Source organism: Accipiter gentilis, chromosome 12 (genome assembly GCF_929443795.1).
Source record: "Accipiter gentilis chromosome 12, bAccGen1.1, whole genome shotgun sequence".
In the NCBI taxonomy this organism is placed as follows: Eukaryota; Metazoa; Chordata; class Aves; order Accipitriformes; family Accipitridae; genus Astur; species Astur gentilis.
Window position 1 is genome coordinate 13,888,720 of NC_064891.1, and position 16,730 is coordinate 13,905,449.

A 16,730-nucleotide genomic window follows, 5' to 3' on the forward strand; every position below is an offset into this window, starting at 1 on the left:
GTAAAGATATAAAAGATGACCTTCTGTGACCACTAAAGGGATAACTTCATCAGGATATACTTGTGCCAGAACATGAACAGACTCTTACCTGTCAATCATGCTCAAGTGCCAGAAAATTTACTGTAGTCATCTGCAAGGGGTGGGGGGTTTTGTTTGGGTTTTTTTTTTTTCATATTTTGGGTTTTTTTAGCATGTTGTTTGTCTCTGATAGGCAGTTTGTACACACTACAAATTCCTTAAATTTATGTTCCCTAATTTGGATCTCATACCTTTACACACTGGGAAGAAAATTAATACCTACTCATGAGGTAAGGTTCATGGTCCTGCAACCACTGTGCAGGCCAGTCAAAAAAAAAAAAAAAAAAAAAAAAAAAAAAAAAGAAAAAAAGGTAATTTTAAAACGGCCAGTGTAACTGTGCATTGCTTTAGCATTATGTGACAAGCAGTTGATCATCTTAGTGCTTTAAAAAAAAAAATAACCATATATAGTATCTTTGTCTCAGACAAATTGCTGAGTGACTTAAAACCCACTTACATTAAAAACAAAATTCCTCCTTCTCCAGAAGAAGCATGTATTGTTGGGTGCACAGAAATCACATCTTCTGCAATCCCTGCATTATTCTTCACGTGAGGTTTACTTTATCAGCTGTAATATGTGCATATTGTCCACGTTCTCCAAAGGGCAGGATATCAAAGGACACACTAGATTTTTATTTCCAGCAGGCTGGAACATGAAATAGGGAGATATGTTTGATGGGGGCAATTGACACAGAATTTCATATATGCTGGTTTTCCCCAGAAAGGCAGCATGTGAGTGATCAGCATTAGTCCTAGAAGAAATGGAGGGTAAATATTGCTGTAGGTGCGGTAAAGAAGTAGAAATCATGTACTCTGTGTAGCTACTATACATGCATCAGTCTTGATGCAGGGTATAATTTATCAGCTAGTTACATATTGCCCAATGAAAGCATTTAATTAATTCTGATTTATTTAATTTTAGAAAGCTAGTAAAAATGTGCAACTTTGTCCTAGAATGGTTGGCCTGTGTTGTGCAAGGTCACCTATGTGCATTAAGAAAGCAGGGGGAGGAAGTGGAACACAGCCCACAGATAAGCCACATTTTAACACCAAAAACTGTTGCCTACCTATGTGTCTTCTCATCTGCATTGCTTTGCCTTCCTTAACATACGGCTAGGGAAAGACTGCTTTTTAAGGCATTTATATCATGGTATACAGAAAAACACTTCACTTTTTCATCTCTTTCAAAAATACTTCAGTGCACTAAAAATTCGGAGACTCTTTTTTACATAATTGCTTTAGGTGGATCAAATTTATTTTTTTCCTCTTTACTTTCCAGGCTATTTTAAGCACATAAACAGAATGCTCCTGCTGTCCTTTTCATATTAAAAAAAAACCCCAAACCCTTACATGTATCAGTGACATCATGGTGAATTGCAATAGCAACAAGAAAGCAAAAGAATTCCTGCTTAGACTATTGCTGTTTGGAGATGAGTCAAAACAGGACAAAGTATTGAACGGTGACTGCTGTCAGCAGCTGCCTTTTGCCAAAAGCGTATAACCTTCACAGATCCGGAGCGGGAAGCTTCCGTCATCGAAAACATCCCACAAGCATCGATGGATGAAATCCAAGCACTGCCCAGAGGGTTGCTTGGTGGCACGGCACTACTGCCGCCCACCACATCGTTATCAACACAAAATAGCTACATAGATACGTGCCCCGAAGACTTTCCCATCCCTCCTCTGCAAGTTGAAGGCTAGGTTGTTTGTGTATAGCAGGCAAAATACTTCCATACTTGGGGAAAGGAACAAAGTAGAGTGTCTATGGTAGCTCCGTTGGCTTCGTTGCTATTGTTGCTATTTGTTTATTATTGTTTGCCAAGTTTTATGGCTGTTTAGAACAAAACAAGCACTGGTTTTGAAAGGTTGCTTAATGACAGGAACAAGTTTCAACTTTATGCCCTGCTTTCATGCAATCAGAGGTTATGTTTATTTAGAAAGCTAACATTTATAGAGATTATGCACTCTCAGTGGTTCCATGCCAAAAAATACAAGACTAAACTGGGTCTTTCCATCACTCGCTCAGTTTTGACCTGTGATTATTTTTACAGGAACTGGATCTTTTAAGCAATAGCCTCTGGTACAGTAAGGGGAAAGCACGGCACCTTGTGCAATAATTTGCAAATGGTGGCTTGAGCAAAAGGATATGCAAAACGCATTTGAATCACTCAACTGTCCAGACTACCTCAAATGCTATTTGATTAGGATAATTGCCAGTGAGAGTGAGAAGGGTCATCAAGCAAAGCTGGATAATAGGGGGGAAGGTCAGCAGTTTAAGGAAGTCAAATTTTTATGCAATGTGAGATTTTGATTGATTGAGCCATCCAACAAACTTTTTCAATACTTTGAAAATGGTAAAATAAGAATTGTTAGAGTTGGCAAATTGAGCTGGAAGAGTCACTGCATAATTATTCAAGTTGTAAATTTGCTTTGCTTCTGTGTGCTCCTTATCATCCTGCCCTTGAAAATCTTTGAAATATTGCTGTTTTGTAAGTGACCAGGGTCCTAAGAAAGAAATGTTTGTCTCATGTTTGTATGCAAGTGCATATTTAAAACGCTTTTAAAAAATCCACTCACAGCAGAAACGGAAAATTATTGTGCTCAGAAGGATCTACCTGGCCACTGTCTTTCTATTAACAGATTACCTTTAGGCGTAAATATCCAGCCTGGTAAGTGCCCTGTTTATCAGTCAGTGAGTAGAAATGACAGAGAAGCATGTGATTGGAGAGTGCTTGAAAAACTCTGACTTTTCTTGGTTGAATATCTTTCCTAGGAGACAATGGTTTTCCTACGGAACCATTCTAAAAATTAAGAATGTATGAAAAAAGAAACGTCTTTCTGCTTTCCAATATTTTTCCAGCTGAAAAACAGTAACAAAGCTTAAGGATGTGATTCCCCTCTCCCTCCCCCCCCCCTCCACATTCTCACACTTCCTAAATGTTTTCCAACTGGCAAAACAGTCAGTGTTACTTTGTGTTCTTTCCTGCCTTTAGAAAGAAAGTAAGTTTAAAGTACAGGAAAGCCCTGTTGAAAACAGGGCTAATATTTCTCTGTTTTAAACTATTCTTGGAGAAAAGAATGGAATTGAATTATATTTCTTTTCATAAGTACAAAATGAACAATTCACCAGTTCAGAAAACATTCTCCTCTGAAACATCTTCCCGAGCTTACCAGAAGCATATTTTTAACTTGCAGTTATTTTTCACTCACCTTTTTGCAGCAGTCTTCATTTTAGCCAAGTCTATCTTACAGAGTCACACTCTCAACAGATTTTTTGGTATTTTCCTTTAAATAGAGATCTGCAGGCTGATTTGCATCAGCAAAGTGTTCATTAAAAAGGATTAAGCACGGTTAAGTGCCACGGCCCCATGAAAGAAAGCGAGGCTAAACATCATGCACCTTGTCTCCATTGACAGTGACAACCCAAGCGTCCTAATTTGGGGGCTTTTTGCCTCCCATACATCAGGAAACCTAAAACTTTCATAATATAGCACAAATTACCACTTCGGCAGGTGAGTAAATAATCACCGTTGACTTCTTCCCTGCACAGCGTTTACCTCAGGGTTGTGTGTTGGTGGCATAAAATTGTGCTGTAATTGAGGGGCAAGGGGGTTGGGAGGTGGCCAGTCGGTTTTTCCTCCCAGTCAGCCATTCCCATCTTTCCACCATTCCTTCTCCAAGCAAGATTTAAGTGCCTAACTTGCTTTGTCTCGTCCCTTTATGAATGAGTGTATATGTTGTGGACCCACGGCTTCTTTCGGTGGCTGCAGGCACGTAACTCCCTTAGTATGGGGTTTGGGAGTGCTGGTGGAGGTAGACGTGCCTCAGCCCTGCTTGGGGAAATCCATCAGCATGGGGAAGCTCCCCCAGACCCAAACAAGTGGCAGAAAAACTTGACCTGGAAAGACAACAGGGATTCCTTTCCTTTCATCTCCTGTGTTTGCGTTTTCATTGAGGAGGAGGTAGTTGGACTAATTTCTGTGAATAGGTTCTCCCCATTTCAGAGGCAGAGGTGAAAGACGTTAAGTGAAAGCGGGATCCAGAGGTGGGTGAACCTGCTCTGCGTCTTTACAGAGCATGCACAACTGCCTCAAATGAGGAAAATGGTGCAAGTTATGTTTATTTGCTGAGCTGCCCCATTTCATTGTACAGGGTTACCCCTCTATGCTCTTTCCTCTTAGTGCTGCAATTAGCTGTCATGCTGCTATAAATGAAGATTTCTCTTCAAACAAAGGATAGAAGGGTTCTGATTTTCAATATATTTCTGATCACCTACAATCCTACAAAGTTTACGGAAGTGGTTGTAGAATTTAGCAGCCTTTCATCCTGTAATTATACGTTGCGTCTCAAGAATGATACTAAAGCTGGGGATGGAAGCTTCTCAAAAGACTTAGTAAATAACTGAAATGTGTAAGACTCTCTTTATTCAGAAAATCTGCCTGGAAAGCTCATAAGAAAAGGCTTTCCTGCAAGATTTTCTATACTTCCTACTTGAAGACAGGCTGGAAATCTGAGAAGAGTCTTTCTGTTCCAGCTAAAGTGGGTAGGTGCCAGGGTTTTAGGAGGCTGAGGGAGAGGCGAGGGGAGGAAAAGGGAGTTAGTTACACTTCTTCTTCAGAAATTCAGGTTCATCTTGAGTTTTCAGAAGAAGTTAGGATTCACTTTTGTTTTGTCTGAACAAATTTCTTCACTTTTATTTTGTCTAAACCATCTGGCTGAAGTACAGCATGGGCTTGGCTTGCCTGAGAAGTCCCATTGAATTAATAGGTCTATTCACAAAACATAAATTGAAGCCTGTTTGTAAATCTCTGCAAGAGCTAATCTGCTCCATGCACCTCTTGCCAGGCACATGGGAACCTCTCCTGCACTGCACGAAAGGCCAGCTCAGCCCACATTATTTGAGATGTGCTTGCACTGGGCTTAACCCAAGTCTGAAGCTGAGCTGTGCTTCCAGGATGATCTTTGGTCCAGGAACATCAGTCAATATTTTGATGCGAGGCGGTACATTTTCCAAAAGAACAGACTTCATTTCTCCCTGCTGGTCTTATTTAAGACATCTACTTAAACCCACCAGTTTTTAAAGTATTGAGATAGCCTTTGTAACCGATGAGCACTGAACAGCTTGGAAACTATGATCTGAAATAATTGGCTAGTTCTCGAATGGGATGTCACCTGAAAATCTTAAGCAGAAATTATGGCATGAAAGGCAAAGCACCTGGCAAATCCTCTAATGTGTTTTCACCTCTGAAAAGGATTACACATGTGTATAGAAAGGTGGGCACATTGTGCTTGGGTACGTGTGATACAAAGTAAGACTCAACTAGAGGAGCAGATGTGCGATTTGAGTAACTAAATAAATAGATATATGAGGACGTAATGTTCCAATCACAAGCAAAACAATCAGATTGCATCACTGATAATGGTCAAAGATATTTCAAGTGCAAAACTTAAGCACCTAAGAAAGAAAATGGGAACTAAATTGCAGACACTTTCTGAACCAGCCATTTTTTCCCAACCAAGCTCTGGAGCTAACTTTTCAATAGCAAGAAATGTAAGTTAGGGATATACAATGCCAATGAGCTCAGAACCACAACGTTTTTCCGCAGAGAAGGGTGCCATGATCGCACAGGGTAAGTGTGAACACTCAGGACGTGTTCCAGAAGGTCCAACCTATATCGCTCTTGGACTTTGAGACCAGGAAAGCAGAGGGACCAACCACGCTCACTTGGGAGGTACACAATGGTCCACATGCCGGTCCTACAAATGAAAGAAACACCTGCCCCCACCCCAGAAAGTGGCATCAGTAAGATAGTAGCAAAAAACATCATCTGTAAGAAAAAAGGTACAAGCTGACAGATTTTGGGTTGGCTTCAATGTGACTACAGTGTAAATGACACATAAAGTGACTTCTACTGGTGATTCGCTGCCACCCTTCTCCAAAACAGTGATGGGTGCTGCATTTTTCAGGTGCCTGGCTTGAAATAACATAGATTTTGTTTTGTTTTCAATGCCCTGAATACTTCCTCTCTCAAAACCAGTCCCTGCTAAGGTGTCTTATATCTGACGGCCACGGCCAAGGCTTTTTCAGTAGATATGCTCTGTCCTATAGTGTGCTACCAAGAATAAACACTGTATGAGCATAAGTGCCAAAAGAGAAAAAAAATCCCTCCCTTCCTTTCATTTTTTTCTTTCCTTGCAAGGCCAAACATGCTGTCTTTGGACAGATTTCAGTCCTGCTTTAATTCATTAAAAAAGTGAAACAAAATCACCATTTACATCCTTGACAGCTGGCAGGTTTTATGTGTTCTTACTGCTCCTGCCAAGTCAAAAAAAGTTTTCATTCAGCTCTGTCATGGGTCTTTGGAGTGCTGGAAGTGTGAGACATGTCAAAATGTACTCATAACAATGACATACAGTACCTGAAGGCAGGAACGTATTATGCTAATGTACTGGTGTAAAGGAAGTTACAATTCTCCTTTTTACTTAAAAAAAAAATAAAAAATAAAAAGCCAAAACAACCAAAACCCCCATGACAACATCACAAAACATACCAGTCCCGAAAGAGGGAGCATTTTGCTCTCTACAAAGCCATCTGACATGTTCCAAGAGCTTTCTGTTCATCAGATTGCATTCCAGCATGTACTAGGGGAAGGAAGAAAAGAAAAAAGAAGCAAATATCTGGTGTTTTATTAGCATTTCTTGGTTCCTATTGCTTCTGTGAGATAAGAGTGATCTTGCAGTTCAGGTGCTGGGAAGGGCTGCCAAAAAGTGCTACGGCCTGATCCTGCCACTGCGGCAGACCCAGTGACATGGAGGGAGGCACTTTCCCACTGGGTATCAGTGCCCTGGACAGGAATAGTTCACACTCCTACGTGATTATATGTGCAATATGCTGCGCAACAGGACACCGAATGGAAACATTATAGTGATTGTGAGGCAGTGTTAAACAGTGCCTTGCAACTACTTCAGCAGAAATAAGGACCACGAATGGTCTCCGACTTACATTTTCTGCAGGTTTCCTATGGCCCTACTAAGACACTAACAGAAAGAAAACCCCTTCCAAATAAAAAGCAAACACTCACGTGGCAGAGCCGAGGCATGATGCAACCCCCCAACGTTTTATGCCACAACACGTGTAGACCACAGCCTAGATCACGCTGCACAGAACGTATAACTTGTGGGCATACAATCCAATTCTCTGCATCGAAGCTGTATACAGTTAATGAATTTCTTTGCTGGAAAGGAATTGTGCAGAAAAGCTTGGCAGCTGTTTGAACTCTGTGGCATTAGGTAAAGTTATCTAGATTACAATTCAACAAAATCTTAGTTGCCATTTGAATTTTGATGGGGACAAAGATAAATTAGAAATTGGACCTGCTGATATTGCATTTCCTTGTCTCACTGCCCACCCCAGGGAAATGCTAATATAAGTTAAATCCGCCTAAGCACAAGTGTCAGAGGCAAAACTTTCAATTTCCACTCTGCACAGCTGTTTACATTAGAGAGAAACACTTTTGTTTTGGGGGGGGCGGGGGGGGGGGGGGGGGAGAGAGAAGAACCCCGTGATATAATTACAACCCATGAGCACACCACTGCTATCACTTCCAGAGGCATTTGGGAGGGAGCTGTTGCAACTTTCAGAACTGAAGCCTCACTCAGGAAGGACAGATGCCAGGTCATTATTCTTGGCTTTAAGATAGAAAATAGCTTATGGGCATAGATGCTTTTTGCTGCTTACAGTACATTTCAAAGAACAGCTATCTTGTCAATCATATACTCTTTGTATTACTTGTCTAGGTCATTTTAATTTTGCTGTGGTTAGTTATTTTAAAATCAGTGTTATTCTATGATCAGCTACCCCTTATCTACGGTGGTGAGAATAGCTTGGGGTTGCGACTTAAAGAAAGACCACAAATATGACTAGTCTTGGCTCTGAAACTTTGAGACCCATAGGCACAGTCTTTTCTTACAAAATGCAATCATTATGGCATGCATATAGCCCTAAGCTATTTCACTTATTAAGCCAACAACTGCTTAAAATGGCAAGCTGCTCTTGGAAAAATCAACTTGCTGCTTTTTGCCTGTACAAGATCCCTTTTGATACACATAAATTTTTAGAAAATCTAAGCCTAGGGCAATTGTCTTCCTCTGAGATACAGTTACAACAGGATAATAAGTAGACTCCCTGTTACATTTCTGTGCTCCTCTTCACCCACAGTATTGTGGATGCAGCAGGCAGAAATGACTTCTTGTCCGCAAGCGTTACTTCAAAAAAAAAACCCAACAAAACCCAACACACCAGTGGAAATGTGGCTTTGTGTGCATATCTGGTGTGAGGGAGAGCAAGAAAAACACTAGCCTGAAGGAGCAGAAATAATGTGGTGTCTTTTACCAGAACTGATTCTGGGAAGTTTGGAAATGCAGGTGTCTAAGATGTAGGCACATCAAACCTCCTCATCTTTTGGTCACTCCTTTTTAGGAATGCGTGTGGCACCTCTCATTTCACAGGACTCCTTGTAAAGTCCTTACGCAATGCCTGTGACCATGTGAAGCTAAGGGGATGAAAAGAAGCAGCAAAAGAAATGGGCTAAACTGGAAAAGCAGGGATTGCTGAAATTTATTTCTCCTTTTCCTTCCATTGCCCTTGTGAATGTTGTATGTAGCAACAGGAGAATAATCTGGCTACGAATACGAAAGTCCTCAGCGAAAGGAAAACTGAAGTACCGCTATGAATCACTAACATTAATTATTAATAAAATTAGCTCTATGCCAAGCCAAGGCTCACCAAAGACCTTATGACTACACTGTTGTGACTGAGCAGACACTATCTACTCTTTGGGTAAAGTGTGTAGGGAGTTGCTCCTCTCCTTCAACAGCATTGTGAAAGTGTATTTTCAAAGAAGGAAAGATAGAAGTGGAAAAATATGGTGGCACTGGGTCATGATGTTATTCCAGGATGTTGGCTTTGGGCCTCTGATCCAACAGAGAGGTAGGCGACCTCCCCATTTCCTTCTGTATATTAAAAAAAATAAATATCTTTTGAATCATGATACTTATTTCGATCTCTTACAATTCTAGATTAAGTGACAGGTTGCAGATTTCTGTAGTCCCCATCAGATTATGGTCACAAAGTCCAATATGGGGTAGACAAATGAACACCCAAAAAGTCTTTGTGTAGAGGCAAAGCTCTGAATGCTGACCGACCAACACGGTGTCCACACTTCGCCTCTCCAGTGGCTCTGGTTGTAACAGCACATCATTTCTGAGAAACAGCACCGGTAGTAGTCCTGCATTTCCTACGCCGAAGTCGGCTTTTGGTTCCCCCTCCCCAGCAGGTTGGAGTGCATGTCACGGCGAAGGCTAGCTGTCCTCCACCCCTTTCACCGGGCTCTGATGTATGGTTGGACATGTGCGGAGTGCTGGCAGCGGTGGGGGCTCTGGAAGCCTTCAAGATAAAAGGCGCTTTCTGAAAGTAAATTACTTTTATTACTGAGATGATGTGAAACTGTTCATTTTATTAGGTATCTTTTCAAATCATTTAATTATCATATTAGTTGTTTTCATAGCTTATATTCTAAGGGCACAATTGTGTGACTGAATGAAAGATTGCCTCCTGCCAATTTCATTGTACAAACAGCCTGGAGCTCTCTCTGCCTTAAATACATATCCAGAAGTGGGCTGAATGTGTGTGGGAAGTGGAGAGAGACTTTGGAAACAAAGGGAGCTCTTACCCAAGTTCTCTTTTTAAGACTTTTGTTCACACATTGGCATTTTCTAAAATAGCTAACGATCCTTTGAAGACTGAAAAAAAAAAAAAAAAAAAAAAATAGTTCTGTACTCTGCTCAATGCTGATCAAATGATTTCACAGTTGTTTACAATCAATAAAATTTTGCTTTAGCCATATCAAGGTAAATATCAAAACCCACAAAATTCTGTGATTGCACATCTGGGAAAGTTCTGCTTTTCCACATGATACATAATGCAACGCTGGAATATTCGGACTGCCAAAAAGCGTATCTCCACACCATATAAATGGTGCAGTTGCAAAAATTATTAACCTACAGAACTTAAAGCCAGCAAGGTTGTAGAAAAATTATATAGGGATATAGAGAAATTGGTAAACAGAATTGTTATCATGCATGATTTTTTTTTTCTTTTTTTTTTTTGCTATTCCTAACTTATTCTCCCTTTGGATCAAGGAGTTATATATGTAGTGGCACAAGAATTCCAAAATATTTCTAGAAAGGAAAAAAAGCAACCTTCAGAAGATGCAATCCACTATAGAACACTTCTATATGTCAAAACTGTATTCTTCCTTTTCCTCCTTCCAAAGAAGAAACCACATTTTTTCATCAAACATTTTGGTCACAATACAATTGCAGTTCCCAAAACTGCATTTTCCAGGTGAAGTGTTCTTCTCACAAGAGGTTTGGTCCATCCTCTCCCTTTTTCCCTCATCTGCTGGTATACCACACTGGCAAGAAAAGCATCTCCAGTGTGCTGGAAAAACCTGTGACCACCACATACTCCAGGCCCTATTCAGAAAGCCCTGGAGGGGGTCAGACTGGTGAGCTCCAGGTCCATATTCCCAGCCAGATGTTCCACAGGGGGACACAGGCTGTCACCACACCAGCTGGTGACCCCAAAGCACCTGCAGGGAAGCTGCCGTGCCTTTCCCAGCCACCGCAGCTGCAAGAGCATTGCTGTTTGCTGAGGTACTCAACTGGTCCTCATCCAGCTGTGCTCCGCTGGACACTTCTTAATGAAATGAAGGAGGGCTGCTGATAGCACGGTGACACTGACGTTGGCCAGCTGACAACCGAAAGCTGCCTCTACACACACCCTTGATTGGACTCGGTGTCCTTCCTTTGACCCTCAACTCCTTCCTCTGAGAAATGAGCTATTTCAATATATCTCTCTCATATTTTTCTTCCAGCAAAGAGGATATTTCTCCTTTATCGCTCATACTCCAATTTGCCTATCTTCTGAAGAAGTGAACACATCTAGTGGGTGGTTGGTGAGTTTGAGGGCATCCGGTGGAAAGGGTTCAGGAAATACTACTGCTCAGGTAGCTTGTGATAGCAACCTGCTCACAGTTTGTTGGAGGATTTTCTTTCCAGTATCTGAATAAAACACATGTGCGGAAAAGCCTGATCCTATTCTAGGACTGTGTCCTGGTTTCAGCTGGGATAGAGCTAACTGTCTTCCTAGCAGCTGGTACAGTGCTATGTTTTGAGTTCGGCTGAAACCAGGACAGACTGTCCACAAACTGTTCTAATAAGGCTAGAAGGACACGTTCTCAGGGCTCGTCCTCTTGTACAGTACAAAAGGGAGAAAAAAACCTTACTGAGCACGGAATTTCCCAGGAGAATATGGCTGAGCTTACCTGCAATTAAGTCATAGTCAATCCCGTACCTCTCTTTGCCTCAGATTCATCCTTCCCAGTCCATCTGTGAGGATTATACTTCACGCACTTGTTTAGATGGTCATACCAAATAGAACACAGTTTGGGAACACGGGATGCTTATTGTTCCAGGATGATTTCTAAAGTACATCACTAGTGTGTTTTTATGTTCCTTTAGATGTACCAGAATGGTTGGTGGGCACCTGAAGTTGATGCTGAGATGGCTCCTGTGCTCAGCCGAAGCCACCCAGGGAGGGACGTGGGCAAGGGGAGCGGTCTGGCAATGGGCCAGAACAGGTCTACAGCTACCCAAGCCAAAAGGCTTCAGGAGCACTGCTGCAAGAAAAGTTTTTCTACTTACAATAGTCAATTGTATACCCTTTGCAGTTTAATTTGTTGCTCTCATGCTTTTCTGGGGTTCCCACTGCCAGCAGTGGAGAAGTAAAAAATGGCTGCAGAAGACAATCATGGGGCGGGTTGCCACAAAGTGCCACACACTATTATCAATATGCAGCAGCAAAGTGCTCCTCCAGGTGTCTGCATGGGAAAAGTCTTAAATGCAAAGCCTCTGTGCTAGACCGAGAAAAGCTCCCCAAATAATTGGGGAGCAGGGAGAAAAACAAATTTTCTCCCTGAATGGGATATTATACAGCATGTTTCTGTCTGAACAACAAAAATGATCGAGAGGAGAACTGAGGAGATTAAAGACACAAAATCAAAATGCTGATCATTCTAAACTGAGTGAAAAGGTTTTTGTCAACCTGGGGCCAAACTTACATGCTACCGCTTACAATCAGACAAACAGGGAAAGTGCCAGATAAAATTACATTGTGAGAACCAGAATCTTAATTATGTTTTTAAAATGGTGATGGTTCAAAATGTAGCAATTTTTTAATGACGCTGCTCTGAGCACCTCCCCATCCTAAAGAGTGCTGCATCTAAAAACCCAAGGCTCAGAATGGGAATGTCAATGGTGGCTAAAGGGGAAAGATTATTCTCTTCCTCAGTTTCCCACCATGGAAAATGTCTACTAATGAACACAAAGAGCAAGGCAACAGCTTGCAAAAATGCAAAGTCAAGCTTATCTGTGGCCTACCTCTACAGCAATCTTGTTTACCCATCAACAACTCAGGAACGATTTCTTCTTCATTCACATTCCTCAACAGCAGCCTTTATTATATGGTGTACCACATCCTAACATTAATTAGCACTTCGCTGGCAGGCTAAGTATCATTTTTCAAAAGAACTGCAATTAACAAAATAAAACAAATCCCCTTTTAGTTCAAGCAGCATTGCTTCTTTCCCTCTCTTCAAAGTGATGGTGTCAAATTGTTGCTTTCCTCTCACAGCTTGCTGTAAACCAGCAACAATGGAAATATTTTCCAATGCACGACGGTTTTCACTTGCATACCACCGTTCACCTGAACATTTTAAGACACTTGGCAAAAGCAAAGGGTGGGGAAGGACATTGATTTTCTTTGATTTTTCTTCACTTTATATAGGGAGTTGCAGGCAAAGACGTGGTAAGTAACTCGCCTCGGGTTACAGAATGACTCATCAGCAAAGTCAATAATAAAGCCCGGTTTTCTGGACTCTCTTGATTATTCTTTTCACAAGATAATCCAACAAATGCAATGATTTCACTTCAACTCGAAATTTGGTAATGTGTCTTTCTTGGAAAAAAGTGCTCTGTTTGTGTTGGGGAAACATCCTGGTTTACTCATTGTGTTGATATAGTAAATCGCCAGCCTGTCCAGCCTTTGAGACCAATGCCAATGACTGTCTGAATGCAGAGCTTGTGAATGACTCTTACACAGGCATCAGCTTGAAAGCTGTCTAGCAAATTCACAAATGTGAAACTGTAATACTACAGCAGTATTAGTCTGCAACAGCTGGGAAACCACAGACGTCTTAATGGCAATGAACAGAACATAATCAGTTGAAATATTCTGTATTTCTTTGGTGGTTTGCAACATGATCTTCTCTCTGTGGAGAAAATTCTTAATAGATGGGGCTTAAAGAATTATTTCCCTATTTTTTTGAAACAAATTCAGTGGAAAAAAAAAAAAAAAAAAAGAAGAATTGTTCAACTTGAAGTTTTGTATATAAAACCAGCTTAGATTTGTCATTAGAATACCATGGCTGAAGTGTCAACAAAGCATAAAAATATTGACTGGCAGTGGTAATCCAGCTCCCTGAGGGGCAGCCTGAGATCCTCATGGTGCCATGGCCTCTAGGCAGGATTTTCTGGCTGGATTGGTTCTTCTATGGATGGCAGAGGCTTCCCCTCACCAGGGCTATTGCCAGGCTCAGGAAGGAGTGTGGAGGTCTGAGACAGCCCCCCCCAGTGCTCCCACAAAGCCCCATGACAGACTTGCTGGTGCTTTTTGATATTGCTGGGTGGGCCTTTCAGTTGATGATATACTCAGAGGTGGGAGAGAAGGCAAGCTTAGAAAAATACAGTCTGGAACACAGATTTCTCTTTTGGACAAAATTGTTTATCTCAAAAAAAAAAAAAAAAGGAAAAAAGAAAAAAGAAGGCCTTTCCTCCCCTATATTGTCTCTATAGGGTCAGCCCCTTCTTACTGGGGGAGACAACAAGGCAGCGCCTTCAATGACTCGTCCTCACAAGCCAGGCAAAAGACTTGAAAGACACTTCCAAAAATCACCCGAAATAACCTCAGAAAGGAAAATCTAATCTGTCACATTCAGTTCAGCCCTATTTTGGGTGAAACATGGCAAAGCCATGTGGCAAGCAGCGCTGCGGAGCACACCCTGCGGCAGCGCCTTTGCAACATGTCCCAGTGCCAGCAGTATCTGTGCTTTGTAATGAACTTTTGGGGTCTCCACGTGGAAAACAGGGCCATTGACAAGTGCCGTCCCCACCTCATTAAATACTCCCGTGCTGTGAGAAACTGTGAGTCCTAGTGTCTTTTTAGCACTTGGGAAGAAGGGTGAACTTACATCTCTCTTGATGATGACACTGGTCTCTCGGGCAGACCTTGTGCTGCCCACCTTGGAAACTGTCCTGACTTTTTGGGACCCAGGCTTGTATAGCACAGCTGGGATTTAATCAACCCTGTCACACAAATCTCTTGGCTGTGTTTCTAGACCAGGGGAAAAAAAAAAAAAAAAAAAAAAAAAAAAGAAAGGGATCTGGGAGAGCCATCACAAAGGGACTAAGAGCTATACTGGAGGTATCTCCCCTGCAGGCATTATTCCTCTGAATAGGCCAGAGTTTAGGGCAGGTCAAAAGAAAGCTGCTGATCTGGAAATAATGGTGCATGTCGGAAAGACCCCACTGCCGTACCTGGCCCCCCAGCTGTGTATCCCCACCAGCCAGCACCACAAAAGGAAACACAAACAAAGATTAGCTGCAAAATTATTATTATTATTATAGCTCCCTGGAAGTATTATTATTATTTTGATTATTATTATTATTGTGCTCAGGTAATTAAAGACTGCAGTTTAGCATCAGAGAGCTGAAGCAGCGGTTTCAGAGATGCTCTTGGGAAGTGTAGGTCCATGCTGTCTCAAACTGCTCACCGTTGCACTGTTTTCCAAACAGTCTTGCTGTAACGTCACCTCTGATAAGGCATTCTAACAATGTTTGCCATCAAATGTCAAAAATAAGTCATGTTTGCAAAAAAACCTAAAAATGACACTATCTTACATAGCATGTTTAGATGTTGGACAGCCCAATGGAGATCACCCCAGCTAAGTTTCAGTGTACGTTCCCTTCTAAGCAGAAATTATAACAAAAAACCCCTCCTTTTACTTTGTTTCATTAGATCATCAAGGCTTTGATGCATCCTCTAAAACTCTACCAGGAAAAAGTGTGTTATGTTCTGGGGTGCACAATGTGGTAGGCATTGTGTACCAGAATGGTGGAACAAGCTTTTCAACAGGCAGATTTTTTCCTGTTGGCTATAAATATTCCCCATCAGCCCACTACTAATGCCTTAGAAATGCCTCAGTAATGCCTCATTAGAGCCTTCCAGCCAAATGGCAGATGCGGCCACCAGGTGTAATTCTAAATTTAGCAGAAGTTATTTCACGCGTATATTGCCTTTTAAAAACAACTAGGAAGGTCCAGTGAAAATCCATTTGGTTAAAACTTCCCTGAAACAAGGATCAAAATGGAAGACCCAGTTGCACAGGGCTAGGGGCAGGGAGACTACCAACCTCCTCTTTCAGTTGGCTGCTCCAGAGCTCACACAAAGTGGAGAAGGGTCAGGAATGGAAAAACACTGCGCACTGTTTTGGTTTGACTCATCCCTGTCTTAAACTTTAGGGTTTTGACCACATACCTGGTGGGTGTAAAATGTCATGTAGAGGAAATCGGCAGAGGCAAGTGAAGTAACTCATGGCCCAGAAGCCCCAACTGAAGCGAGGACCCCCTGGACAGTAGGCACTGGGAATGGTCTTGTTTGCCCCTCATCCCACTCCTCAAGTTTCTGTTCACAAATTCACTAGAGAGAAAGCACTCAGTCACGCGGTGCACCCCACTCAAATCCCTCCCATCCTGGGGTGTCTTCTTATCCAAACACAAATCTTAGACCTCTAAATACATTTCAAGTCTGCTCGCATTGATACACCTGTACTGTACTGCGTGACCTTATTACCTATCAGCCATAAATAACTGAGGATATCAGAAATGGAAGACCTCCATATAATTCAGTGTTATTAAAAATACTAGTAGAATGGCACAATAGTCACTTTACAGTAACACTCGTAAAGTAACACTTGTAAAGCTCCCAAGTCTGTGGAAATGGATCAAGGACTAGAGGTATGTATTTAATAGGTGAAAAAAAAATCCCAGAGTATGTAGCCTGCATGCATCCAGGAGAGCCAGAAGACTTAATCCATAAACTCTTGTAGGCATGAATGGAGGCACCTTCCTCTTCACAGAAGGAGTGTTTGTTAAATAGAAGGAATATTGCAAAGCATCCCTTGACTGGTTTGAATTTTGCACCCTTTATGTTTTGTCACAGTGTGCTGCCTGCAGGTTGGTTGCCAGACTCGGTGAAATAAATCTGGCTATGAGGATGACTGCTGGTTTTCAGGCGTATCCTAACTCAGCGCAACTAGGAAAGTTTAGGCAAAGGTGTCTAACGCTCCATCAGGAAAGCTTGGCGTGTATCTACCCACAATTACAAAGGCACAGTACTTCAGTGTAGGACCAGAGCATAGCCTGAAAAATTACCAATCACGTATTAATATATAAATATTGTTTCCAAGGATATT